The 12,749-nt window shown below is 44.6% G+C and overlaps 1 protein-coding gene across 1 annotated transcript in view; it reads left to right on the top strand.

The window, feature by feature from the left end:
• Positions 1 to 213: 213 nt before the first annotated feature.
• LOC132778998 (sodium channel protein type 5 subunit alpha-like) overlaps positions 214 to 12,749 on the top strand; it is a 392,126-nt gene continuing 379,590 nt past the window's right edge. The window contains exon 1 of the mRNA XM_067470381.1: positions 214 to 524. The gene's annotated coding sequence lies outside the window, so the exon portion shown is untranslated. The remainder of the gene's footprint in view (positions 525 to 12,749) is intronic.

Here is a 12,749-nt window from a genome sequence, read left to right as displayed (position 1 = left end):
GGCGAAGGCTGGCAAGGCGAGGAGGGCGCAGAAAGAGGGCATCCAGGGAGGCAGCCGGCGCTCCCTCGCTTGCTCGCTCGCTCTCTCGCTTGGGGGAGGCACCGGCCACGCTCCCTCCTCCTCCTCTTCCTCCTCCTCCTCCTCCCCTTCTCCCTTTCTTGGACCGGGCAGCCTGAGAGAGAGAGAGAGAGGGAGAGAGAGGGAGAGAGAGAGGCGGGCGGGCGGGCAGCCAACCCCCCAAACACCCACCCACCCAGCCCAGCCCAGCCCAGCTCTGCCCAGCCCAAGCGCTCTGGTTGGCATCCCAAGGCGGCAGGACTCGCAGCCATGCTCTGCCGGGAGAGGCAGCCGTCGGGGATGGCAAAGGCTCGCCCCGGGAGCCGAGACTCCCCGCGATGAGGCTGTTTCTGGCTGCGAAGAAGACCCTTTGGAGCTATTAACCCGGGATCTTAAAACTATGCCCTGACCCTGGAAGTGTGCCTAGGCTCTGGAAGAGGAGGAGGAGAAAAGTATTCAAACCCACAGTAAGTTTCTGTCTTTCCTCCATCAATATCCTCAAATTCCTGGGAGGGAAAAGGAAGGACAAAAAACCCGACTTTGATGTTTCTTTTCATGGATTTTGAAGTTTGCTCTTCAGCCACCCTGTTCATGGCTAGTTATGTGGATGCAGCCTTTAAGTTGCAAAGAAAGGCATTTGAGGAGGTTTAGGGCTCTTACTTTTGGAGCAAAGGGCAAAAGGAAGAGGTCAGCCTCAACCCAGAAAGAGAGAAGCCCAAAGCTTTGAGTCCTGACTAAAACCAGGATTGTTTATGTTCAGGCATAAGTTTGACTTCTCCTTGAGGCTCAGAAAAGAAATCAAAGAGAAGGGTGAGTTCCCCCCAAATATTGTTCTTTCCTGGTCAGAACAAGAGTTGAGTTTCTCCTCGTTTGGGTTTTTTCAACAAGGTTTTTCGTCCCTTTCTTGCCAGCCACCATTTTCTCTCTGTTCAAAAGTTCTCTGCTTAGTTCTCTTGTGTTTTATGGAGCCTGGTTTCGTTCAAAAACAAGGACCTCGGTGCTTACGTAATGATAGAAATGCGGATTGCGTATTATCTTGGGGGCTGTACACCCGCTGGGGGATTACCGTCTTGGGGCCGGTTGGCATTGTGCGGGTGAGAGAGGAGCAAAGGGAACTTTTCACGCAGGACGACACCGAGGAAAGGATGAAAGGTTAGGAATATAGTGCATTGTATTACCAAAGGCTTTCATGGCCAAAATCACTGGGTTGTTGGAGGTTTTCCAGGCTGTATGGACATGTTCTAGAAGCATTCTCTCCTGACATTTCACCCACATGTATGGCAGGCATCCTCAGAGGTTGTGAGGTCTGACACGGCCGACAAGGACCGCTGGTCCTGGAGGTCACAAAGAGTCGGAAGTGACTGAACGAATAAACCACAACTTATGTTGGATTGGTGTAGGTTTTTCGGGCTACATGGCCATGTTCTAGAAGCATTATCTCCTGACATTTCACCCACATCTATAGCATCCTCAGAGGTTGTGAGGTCTGACACGGCCAACAAGGAGCTGGTCCTGGAGGTCACAAAGAGTTGGAAGTGATTGAACAAATAAACCACAACTTATGTTGGGTTGTTGTAGGTTTTTTGGCTATATGGCCATGTTCTAGAAGCATTCTCTCCTGACATTTCACCCACATCTATGGCAGGCATCCTCAGAGGTTTTGGGGTCTGACACGGCTGATAAGGACCTCTGGTCCTGGAGGTCACAAAGAGTTGGAAGCAACTAAACGAATAAACCACAACTTATGTTGGGTTGGTGTAGGTTTTTCGGACTATATGACTGTGTTCTAGAAGCATTCTCTCCTGACATTTTGCCTGCATCTATGGCAAGCATCCTCAGAGGTTGTGAGGTCTTATGTTAATTATATATATGTGGTACTACATCAATTGCCAGAATTGCATTTGTTTTTTTGTTTTTGTTTTTTTTACACTGGTTGTATGTACCTTCTAGTCAACTCAGGCTTAGGACAACTCTACTTTATGATTTGCTCAGGATAGCATTAGTCCCAGGACAAAACCTTGTTTGTGGACTCTTAAATCCTTTTCACAGGTACTGTTTTCAAACCAGGTACCTCCCATCTGGTTTGTAACTTGGGATTTCTCTCTGAGGATGCCTGTCATAGGTGCAGGCAAAATATAATGCTTCTAGAACATGGCCATACAGCCCGAAAAACCTACAACAACCCAGTACAGTACATTTAAATATATAGCGAAATCCATAGGTTATCGGGGATCTACACATGTGTGTATGGGTTTTGCAAGGGAAAGAACCACAAAACAATGGCCACAAAAGTAATATATATATATATAGGAGAAGTTAAGATTCACATTAGAGGGTGAGGTGTATTATCGAAGGCTTTCATGGCCAGAATCACTGGGTTGCTCTGAGTTTTCTGGCCTGTATGGCCATGTTCCAGAAGAATTCTCTCCCAACATTTCACCCACATCTATGGCAAGCACCTTCAGAGGTTGTGAGGTCTGTTGGAAACTAGGCAAGTGAGGTTTATATGTATATCTGTGGAATGTCTGGAGTGGGAGAAAGAACTCTTGTCTGCTTGAGGCAAGTGTGAATGCTTCAATTGGCCACCTTGGCTAGCATTAAATAGCCTCTCAGTTTCAAGCCCCCAGTGGTGCAGTGGGTTAAACAGCTGAGCTGTTGAAATTGCTGACCGAAAGGTTGGTGGTTTGACTCTGGGGAGTGGGGTGAGCTCCCACTGTTAGCCCCAGCTTCTGCCGAACTAGCAGTTTGAAAACATACAAATGTGAGTAGATCAATAGGTACTGCTTCTGTGGGAACGTAATGGTGCTCCATGCAGTCATGCTGGCCATATGACCTTGGAGGTGTCTACAGACAATGCTGGCTCTTTGCCTTATAACAGGAGATGAGCACCACCCCCCCAGAGTTGGACATGATTAGACTTAATATGAGGGGAAACCTTTACCTTTACTTTACTTCAAGGTTTGACTGCTTACTACCTAGAGGAATCCTTAGTGTTAGCTGGCCCTGATTGATTCATGTCTGGAATTTCTATTTTCTGAGCGGTGTTCTTCATTTACTGTCCTGATTTTAGAGTTTTTAAATACTGCTAGCCAGTAAGTAGCCAAATCTTGAAATTGAGAGGCTATTCAGTGGTAATCAACATTCACACTTGACTTCAATAGACAAGAGTCCTTTTCCCCACCCTGGACGTTCCACAGATATATAAACCCCACTTTCCTAGTTTCCAACAGACCTCATTACCTCTGAGAAGGCCTGCCATAGATGCAGGTGAAATGTCAGGACAGAATGCTTCTGGAACATGGCCACACAGCCCGTAAAACTCTCAGCAACTTAGAAGGTGAGGGATTGCACATTTTGACCCTCTCTAAAGAAATGATATGGAGCAAAGTGACTTCTAATGATGGCTGTGATGGGCCTTTTAATGGACTCTATAACCTCTTATCCCCCTTTGGAGTTGGACTAAAGAGGCCCGAATGTACCAGAGGAGCCTAGTTTGACTCCCGGCATAGATGTCAGCGAAGACAGAGGAATAAACACTGCCCGGTCCAAAGAGGATTTGTCAATCCTAAAAATAAACAGACCCTCAAATGTCTTCATCGGGCAGAGGTCCAGTTGCAACAATATTTCAAGAATGATGAGCAGCAGATCTGCCTGGAGCTCCCGGTCTTCTTGCTTTGGTGCCCTGTCCAAGGTGCTGAAGTTCAGCTTTGGTGCAGAGTCACTTCCTCCTTTTCTTTCTGTCCCAAAGCCTTCAAGGCTGGTGTCTCTCGGGTTTGTGTGAATCCACCCTCCTTCTGTCCTGCTTTGCTTTCCAAGGGGGGCACGGTTCACGCAGGACAGAAAGAGAGGGGGACAACTGGGGATGTGTTTCCAAACACGTATAGCTGATCCCTGCTTTTGGCCGGGGAAACCGGGGCAGGTGGAGTCACAGATGGAAGAGGCAGATCCCATAAGCTTTTGGGAACGAAAAAGGTCAGCCCAGTGGGGGAAGCCAGGAACAGAGGCTTTCCATCCAAGAGGATGGAACATTTGGGGGGAAAGCCTCAAATCCGGAAGATATAAATAAGACATATGGGGGGGGGGGGTTTGCCGAGTTGGAGAGTGCTTGAGCGTGATTGGGAAGGTTCGTTGCTCACCTCAAAAAAGAGCTTTACATTACATGGATTTCTTTTCATGTCAGGAGTGAGTTGAGAAACTGCAAGTCACTTCTGGTGTGAGAGAATTGGACGTCTCCAAGGATGTTGCCCATCCTGTGGGAGGCTTCTCTCATGTCCCCACTTGGGAAGCTGGAGCTGACAAGCAGGAGCTCACCCCACTCCCTGGATATGAACTGCCATCATTTCAGTCAGTAGTCTTGCCAGCACAACAGTTAACCCAGTGTTTCTCAACCTTCCTAATGCCACAACGCCTTAGTACAGGTCCTCATGTTGAGGTGACCCCCCAACCATAAAATTATTTTTGTTGCTACTTCATAACTGTAATTGTGCTACTGTTATTAATTGTAATGTAAATATCTGATATGCAGGATGTATGTTCAATCACTGGACCAAATACACCCAAATTTGAAGACGGGTGGTGTTGGGGGGTGGGATTGATTTTGTCATTTGGGAGTTGTAGTTGCTGGGATTTATAGTGGAGTTGAGTTTAGAAGAGCATTCAGAACTCCACCAATGATAGAACTGAACCAAACTTGACACGCAGAACTCCCATGACCAACAGAAAATACTGGAAGGGTTTGGTGGGCATTGACCTTGAGTTTTTGGAGTTGTAGTTCACCTACATCCAGAGAGCACTGTGGACTCAAACAATGATGGATCTAGACCAAACTTGGCACAAATACTCAGTATACCCAAATGTTAACACTGGTGGAGTTTGGGGGAAATACACTTTGAATTTTGGGAGTTGTAGTTGCTGGGATTTATAGTTCACCTACAATCAAAGAGCATTCTGAACCCCACCAATGATGGAATTGGGCTAAACATCCCACACAGAACCTCCATGACCAACAGAAAATACTGTTGGTGACCCCTCAGACACCTCCCTCATGACCCCCTCCCAGGTCCCAACCCTCAGCTTGAGAAATGCTGGTTTAACCCATTGCAACACTAGGGATTCCACCTGAGTGATATAAATGAGGAATGCTGGGAATGATGAGCCAGAGAGTCTTTGGGTTGAGTTGGAAGGTTCCTTTGTGGAGGAAAGGCCTTCACCTTGTTAGGTCATTCCACCTAACAATAATGCACTTCATTTCTTAAAACTTGGCCCCAAACAAACCTAAGCTGTGGGCTGGTGGTACAAGTCGTGGTATTTTTAGATTTACACATCAAAAGGTTCCAGTGTTGTGAGTGTTGGGTTTACATAATTACATAATTTGTTCAACGTGACCGGTCAAAGTTAATGCTCGGAATAATATTTATACACATGACATGGAACCTGGGAGATTATGGGTGCCTTTCTCTCTCACACACACACTCTCTCTCTCATTTCCCCTGCTTTGCCTCTTGATATTTAGCAAAGGATTAAGACATGTAGTGTCGGCTTCCCTTGAGGATCTAACAAGCAGTCGGGGGACCCTCAGGGACAACCAGGACAAACTCGACGCAGTGAGAAGAGCTACCCAAGGCAAAGTAGCGAGTGTCAATGCTTTGAGTAGATTCGCACACATTTGCTCCATTTCTTCTGCTATTTCTAGATATAGAGAGCAAGAGAGAAGCAATATAAAGTCATGGTTAGGGTGCTTTTTTAAAATATTTTCCCTTCCCCTCTATTTAGACCTGGGACAAAATCCCAACTGGAGCTATGAAGCACCTTGACTGGACTTGGGCCAATTATGCTTTCAATTCGACCTGCGTCGATGGCAAAATGAGCCAAATGCATCTATAGGGACCTCTGGTATCTACTAAGGATTAGGTCCCTATCGATCACGCACGGGCAAACTTTGGTCCTCCAGGTGTTTTGGACTTCAACTCCCACAATTCCTAACAGCCGGTAGGCTGTTAGGAATTGTGGGAATTGAAGTCCAAAACACCTGGAGGACCAAAGTTTGCCCATGCCTACTATAGATGCATCCCTATAGATACCAAAAACCATGGATACTCAAATTCAATTATATACAATGCATAGTAAGGAGTTCTTTATATAAAAATGTCAACATCAAGGGATTCTTCTGAGATGTGTTTGGAACATTTTCAAGCCTTGGAAGTTGGGATCTGTGGATACAGATTCTGAGGTTACAGAAGGCCAGCTGTCCATATACGATCCCTTTGGAGGAAGCATGGGATAGAAACTTGAAAAATACAAAGGGAGATGCAATAGCCCCACAATTTCAGTTTATGTCTCAACTATTTTCTGTAGCATTTCATAGAATTGTAGAGTTGGAAGAGACCTCGTGGGCTATCCAGTCCAACCCCTACCAAGAAGCAGGAAAATCACATTCAGACAGCCCTGACAGATGGCCATCCAGCCTCTGTTTAAAAGCTTCCAAAGAAGTAGGCTCCACCACACTCTGGGGAAGAGAGTTCCACTGCTGAACAGCTCTCACAGTTAGGAAGTTCTTCCTCATGTTCAGGTGGAATCTCCTTTTCTGTTGTTTACTAAATGTTTGGAGCAAACAGTCCATCAAATAGGTCAGATCTATACACATATATAGAGTCATCCCTCCAGTTTGGCAGTTTGGGCTTTTGTGGATTGGATTATTTACAGATTTCATATGATTAGGAACCTCTAGGTCCTCCAGAATGATTCTGTGGTCAACATCCTCCAGTCATCCTAGATACCTTAGATGTTTATAGAGAATATACCTCACTACGAACTTCAAGGCCTTCCAATACAATTCTGTGGTTAGCTTCCAGTATAAAACCTGGACATTCTTAGAAAGGTGTTCACTCAGGTTAAAAAAATAGCACTTTCCTTTTTGTGTGAGTGATATTTTTCACTTTCACAAGGTACCTGTGCTCCTGAACCTGCAAATGCGGAGGGCAGATTGTATATACCTTTCTTATTTGTACCCTGTATGTCCTTCAAGGAGCTCATGGTGATGGGCATGGTTCTCCTGACCATTGCTTAGCCCATTGGGTGACCTTGAGTATCTCATGACTTTTCAGCCACATAAGGATGTTATGAGGCTAAGCCAGGCCTGGGCAAACTTCAGTCCTCCAGGTGTTTTGGACTAATGTGGGAGTTGTAGTCCAAAACACCTGAAGGGTCAAAGTTTGCTCAGGCCTGGCTTAACCTCATAACATTCTTATGTGGCTGAGAAGTCATGAGAGGCTCAAGGTCACCCCAATGTGTTTCATGGCCTGAGTGGGAAGATGAGACCAGCCTGCTTAGTCTTTGCCTTGGGATTTGTTGCTTGCAGGGATTTCCTCCAAATGGACAATTGGATCTTCAATTTTGTCTTTGAGGCAACCAATGACTAATGGGTACGGCTGCTTGGGCTGGCATGCAAGATCGTTGTTTTGTTTTATTTTTGGCTAGGAGCTTTTAATGCACTTTGTACAGCATGAGAAATTAAAGGACAGGGGCATTAAAATAACCCGGTGACTGCTTAATGGGGTTTAGCATAAATCAATAATAACACTATGTAACACGATTTTTGTTCCTGGGTTATAAATGTCATTTCCTAATTGGTTCTATCATGAAGACATGGAAAAAGTTTATTAAACTGCAAAAACTTTGTTTTTGCAGGACATCCTGCAGCACATTTTGCACTAGTCTTTCAATGGATATCTCATAGAGTCGTAACCCATTCAACATAGTTTGTGGCAGCCACAAAAAGAAGGTTTCTGGAGTAGAACAACTACTTTCAAAGTAAGTGCCACATAATTAAACAGGAAATAACACTTTCAAACCAGGAACAGAATGTTTAAAAAATGTGTTACATAGTGTAATTAGAGTATCCTATGACTTTGTACAGTTTTCTACCTTTGTTCCTGCCCTTTCTAATCCATCTTTATGTCTGTAAGGACTGGATGTTGATGGGCCTTTTTCCTATTTCATGTTGGGCCTAACTTAGGTCTGGTTTAGACATAGATTCTTGTACATTTGGTTACTGAACTCGGAAAATTGTGTTTGAAAGTGATGAGTCAGCATAGGAAACTTTTGTTGTTTGTCTCATATCCTTGCAATGTCCTATTGCAAGTCCATAGTATAGAGATGGCAAATATTCAAATGGTGTGAACCAAGTCCTAGAAGTACCATCACCCACATATACTCATGTGAAGTGCAGTGACTAAGTGAAGGCCCTGGAGAAACTGTGAGGAACATATATTTCCATACTAAGTCAGAGATGGCTTTCTTTCACTTTTCCAATGCCATGAACAAGAACAATGGGAGGACTTGATGAGGTGTCACTAAAACATTGGGACCCAATGGGTCAGAGCCCAACACAAAAACCATGTTGTAGACTATAACTCCCAGAATCCTTCACCCAACATTCTAGTTGGGGGATCCTGGAAGCAGCAATCCCTGCACTTCAATTATCCATGTTCTAAGCGGATATAGCTAAGAGACCATGAGGCAACTTGATATCATTTCTTGAAAGCAATGGGACTCAATGGGTTAAACCTCAAGATAAAAATCGTATTGTGGACTGTATCTCCCAGAATTCTTCATCCACAGTGTTGGTTGGAGGATTCTGGAAATAGCAATCCATAGACCTGACTTATCCATGTTCTAAATGGACAAAGCTAAGAGAGCATGGGGCCATATGAAGTAGTTTCTTTGAATTTATCCATATCCTATGTCAACCTGAGGATTGGGACCGCTGGGGGGGGGGTGTTCAAAGGGTGGGGGGTTTCAGAGGGGTTGCCAAAGACTATCAGAAAACACGTAATTCTGATGGTCTGAGGAATCTTTGGCAGAGAAGGCTGAAGATCTGTCCAACTATCCTTCCCTTCCTTTTTGGTGTTGGTGAACAACAACTCCTAGAATTCAAAAACAGCCGTCATAACCCCACCAGTATTCAGTGTTGGTCTCTTGGTCATGTAAGTAGTCTGCCAAGTCTTGTGAAGATCCATTGTGGGCTAGTTTCAGAATACTCTTTGATTTTAGGTGAACTATAAATCCCAGCAATTACAACTCTCAAATGTCAAAGTCTATTTCCCCCCAAAGTGCACTAGTGTTCATATTTGAGCATATTGAGTATTCATGCCAAGTGTGGTCCAGATCCATCATTGTTTGAGTCCACAGTGCTCTCTGGATGTAGGTGAACTACAACTCCAAAGCTCAAGGTCAATGTCCACCAAACCCTTCCAGTATTTTCTGTTGATTATGGGAGTTCTCTATGCCAAGTTTCCATCATTGGTGGCATTCAGAATTGTAGGTCAATTATAAATCCCAGCAACTAGAACTCCCAAATGACAAAATCAATCCCCCCAATCCCATCATTATTCAAATTTGGACCTATCGGGTATTTTTTCCAAATTTGTTCCGGTGAATGAAAATCCATCCTGCATCTCAGATATTTACATTACGATTCATATCAGTAGCAAAATTGCAGTTATGAAGTAAAATAATGATTGGAGGGGTCACCACAACATGAGGAATTGTAGTAAGGGGTTGAAGCATTAGGAAGGTTGAGAACCATTGTGCTAGCTGGTTGTGAGCCCTTTCAGGCTTTTTCTGTATACATACCCATAATGTTCTGCTCCGACTCAAGGATTATGCCGGCCTTTGTAGAAGAGGCGATCAGCAGGACCATTTAATTGGCAAGAGGGAGAGAGCCAGGAGCATTTGCCAATGGAGGGAACACCCCAGAGTCCTTTGATGAGATGATTCAAACAAGGAAACCAAAGCCGGCTGCCAAATACAACATGGTTTTAAAGGGTTTCATGCAAATTCAGCATCTGTTTCTTTCAGCAGAAGGCAATAACAAGTGACACTAAGACTGCGGAGATAGCATAGACCATGGCATGGCTTTCAAGGCCGTGGTCCAATTTTGTGGCAAGCTCTTTCTCTCTCTCCCTTTTTCCAAACAGAGTTGCAGTTTGTATATCATCCTAAAATATTACCTTTTCAGCACAAGGAGATTCCAAGGGCAAAGCTAGTTCTGTAGACTCTCTCTGCATTGCATTCTTCAATGTCAAACCTAAATTGCGGAGAACTTCTGCATCGGAGCTGGGCAACCTTTGGCTTTCTTGATGTTCAGGGCTGCATCTGGAGGGACTAAGGTTCTGTAAGGGGAAACCATCTTCTTCCAAGAAACTGTGCCCGAGTTTCCTGAAACTCTTTTTATCCCCTTTCTTTCTGCAAAATGCATCTTCTCTTATTTCTGTAATAAAAGGAACTTGTCAGGTATCAATGTTTTGTTGACCAGACAGTGGCTCAAGTGCCATTCAAGCTTAATATTGCACGTTGGAGTGGGGTTTTTTTGGATCACGCACAAAGCATCTCATGGAACCTTCTTTCTTTTGTATCAAGGTCAGATCTCCTAGGTTTCAGTTTTTATAGATATGTTTAGTCATAGCTCATAACGTTAAAAATGTAATGCAATGCCTGTTGAGAGAGCCTTGCTTTATCTCATGCCTTTGCTATTCTTTTGACTTATTTATTATCCTTTCATATTTTAATAATCGGTCCCATCAAGCTGATTTCAGATCTTGCTTGGTGCTCTTAAAATCAATTTTCAGTACTGCAGTATCAACGTGCATGCATATATATATATATATAGAGAGAGAGAGAGAGGGGGGGGGGTACACACACACACACACTTATATATAGGGTTTAAAAAAAGAAACCTGGTAGGAACCCAAAGATCCAACTGGGAAACTTGCACGTGGTTATGTATGATGAGCACATTGCAGACCTGGTGATGGTTGTACTTGTTTAGGCGATCCCTCGTTGGACAAGTAGGATAGTCTTCCAGGACCAGACTTCTTGTGAGTCTGTAGGTGGCTGTGGAGCCCTATTCTTCCGCAGTGAGGGCATTGGTTTCCAGGTGGAAGGCGGTCTCGGTCGGGGTTGGCTTGATGTGTCTTCCTCTTGGCACATTTGTCTCTTTTACCCTCCATTCATGCCTCTTCAAATTCTGCAGCACTGCTGGTCACAGCTGACCTCCAGCTGGAGCGCTCAAGGGCCAGGGCTTCCCAGTTCACTGTGTCTATGCCAGAGTTTTTAAGGTTGGCTTTGAGCCCATCTTTACATCTCTTTTCCTGTCCACAAACATTCCGTTTTCCATTCTTGAGTTTGAAGTAGAGCAACTGCTTTGGGAGATGGTGGTTGGGCATCCGGACAACGTGGCTGGTTCAGCGGAGTTGATGGCGGAGGACCATGGCTTCAATGCTGCTGGTCTTTGCTTCTTTCAGCACGCTGATGTTTGTCTGCCTGTCTTCCCAAGAGATTTGCAGGATTTTCCAGATGGAATCGATCCAGGAGTTTTATGTGACGTCTGTAGACAGTCCACGTTTTGCTGGCATATAGCAGGGTTGGGAGGATAATAGCTTTATAAACAAGCACCTTGGTGTCCCTACAGATGTCCCGGTCCTCAAACACTCTCTGCTTCATTTGGAAAAGTGTTGCACTCGCAGAGCTCAGGCAGTGTTGTATTTCGGTGTCGATGTTGACTTTGGTGGAGAGGTGGCTGCCAGAGTAGTGGAAATGGTCAACATTTTCTAATGTTACACCATTAAGCTGTATCTCTGGCATTGGAGAGGGGTTGGCTGGTGACTGCTGGAACAGCACTTTGGTTTTCTCAATGTTCAATGACAGGCCGAGCTTCTCGTATGCTTCCGCAAAGGTTTTTAGAGTGGCTTGTAGATCTTCTTCTGAATGCGCACAGACGACGTTGTCATCAGCATACTGGAATTCTATAACATATGTTGTTGTAACCTTGGTTTTGGCTTTCAGCCTGCTGAGGTTAAACAGCTTGCCATCTGTCCGATAGATGATGGCTGTATAGAAGGAGAAACATAGGTTGCATCTACACCATAGAATTAATGCAGTTTGACATCACTTTAACTGCCATGGCTCAAGGCTAGGGAATCCTGGGTGTTGTAGCTTTACAAGGACTTTAGCCTTTTTTGCTAAAGAGTCCTGGTGCCTCCCTAAACTACAACTCCCAGGGTTCCATAGCATTGAGCCATAACAGTTCAAGTGGTATCAAACTGCAATAATTCTATAGTGTAAACATTCCCATAGACACAACTGATGGCACATGGTACACTTTGCATTGCTGTACTATATAAAAAACTCTTTCATGAGAGATATCCCATTGCATAAGAGGAGCTCCCAATGTACAACGAAGAACAGTTAATGGTGGGAGCTTTCTATGGCACTCAGGACTTCCCACTGACCTGTCTTCTTGACTACCTAGGCCTTGTGGCCCTATGAGGGGTCTTCGCCTCTCCTTGGGATGTCATTGTCTAAGGGCAGATTGTCCCACAAAGTATTGTGCTCCTGTACACTGCGACTGTTGTGCAACATTCTTATCACTCACTCCACTTGTGCAGTAGTCTCATTGGCGCAGCTAGGACAACACTACCTTCCTGGAAATATCGCTATGTCGCAATGCTGCAGTTCTAAACCATGCAATCTTAAATTGTATTATTGTTGTCTTAAATTACAAGCTGGGCTCTGGCAATGTTTCCAGATTTTGCTGAAGACAGGGAAGGAGGTTCATAACCCTTTCCTATCATTCCGTTTCCCCAGTCTAAATCCAACCCGGAATTGATATTGGTAGGCTTTTAAACGCTAAT

Source organism: Anolis sagrei, chromosome 6, assembly GCF_037176765.1.
Source record: "Anolis sagrei isolate rAnoSag1 chromosome 6, rAnoSag1.mat, whole genome shotgun sequence".
NCBI lineage: Eukaryota > Metazoa > Chordata > Lepidosauria > Squamata > Dactyloidae > Anolis > Anolis sagrei.
Note: the sequence above shows the minus strand (reverse complement) of the source record. Positions and strands in the feature narration are given on the sequence as shown.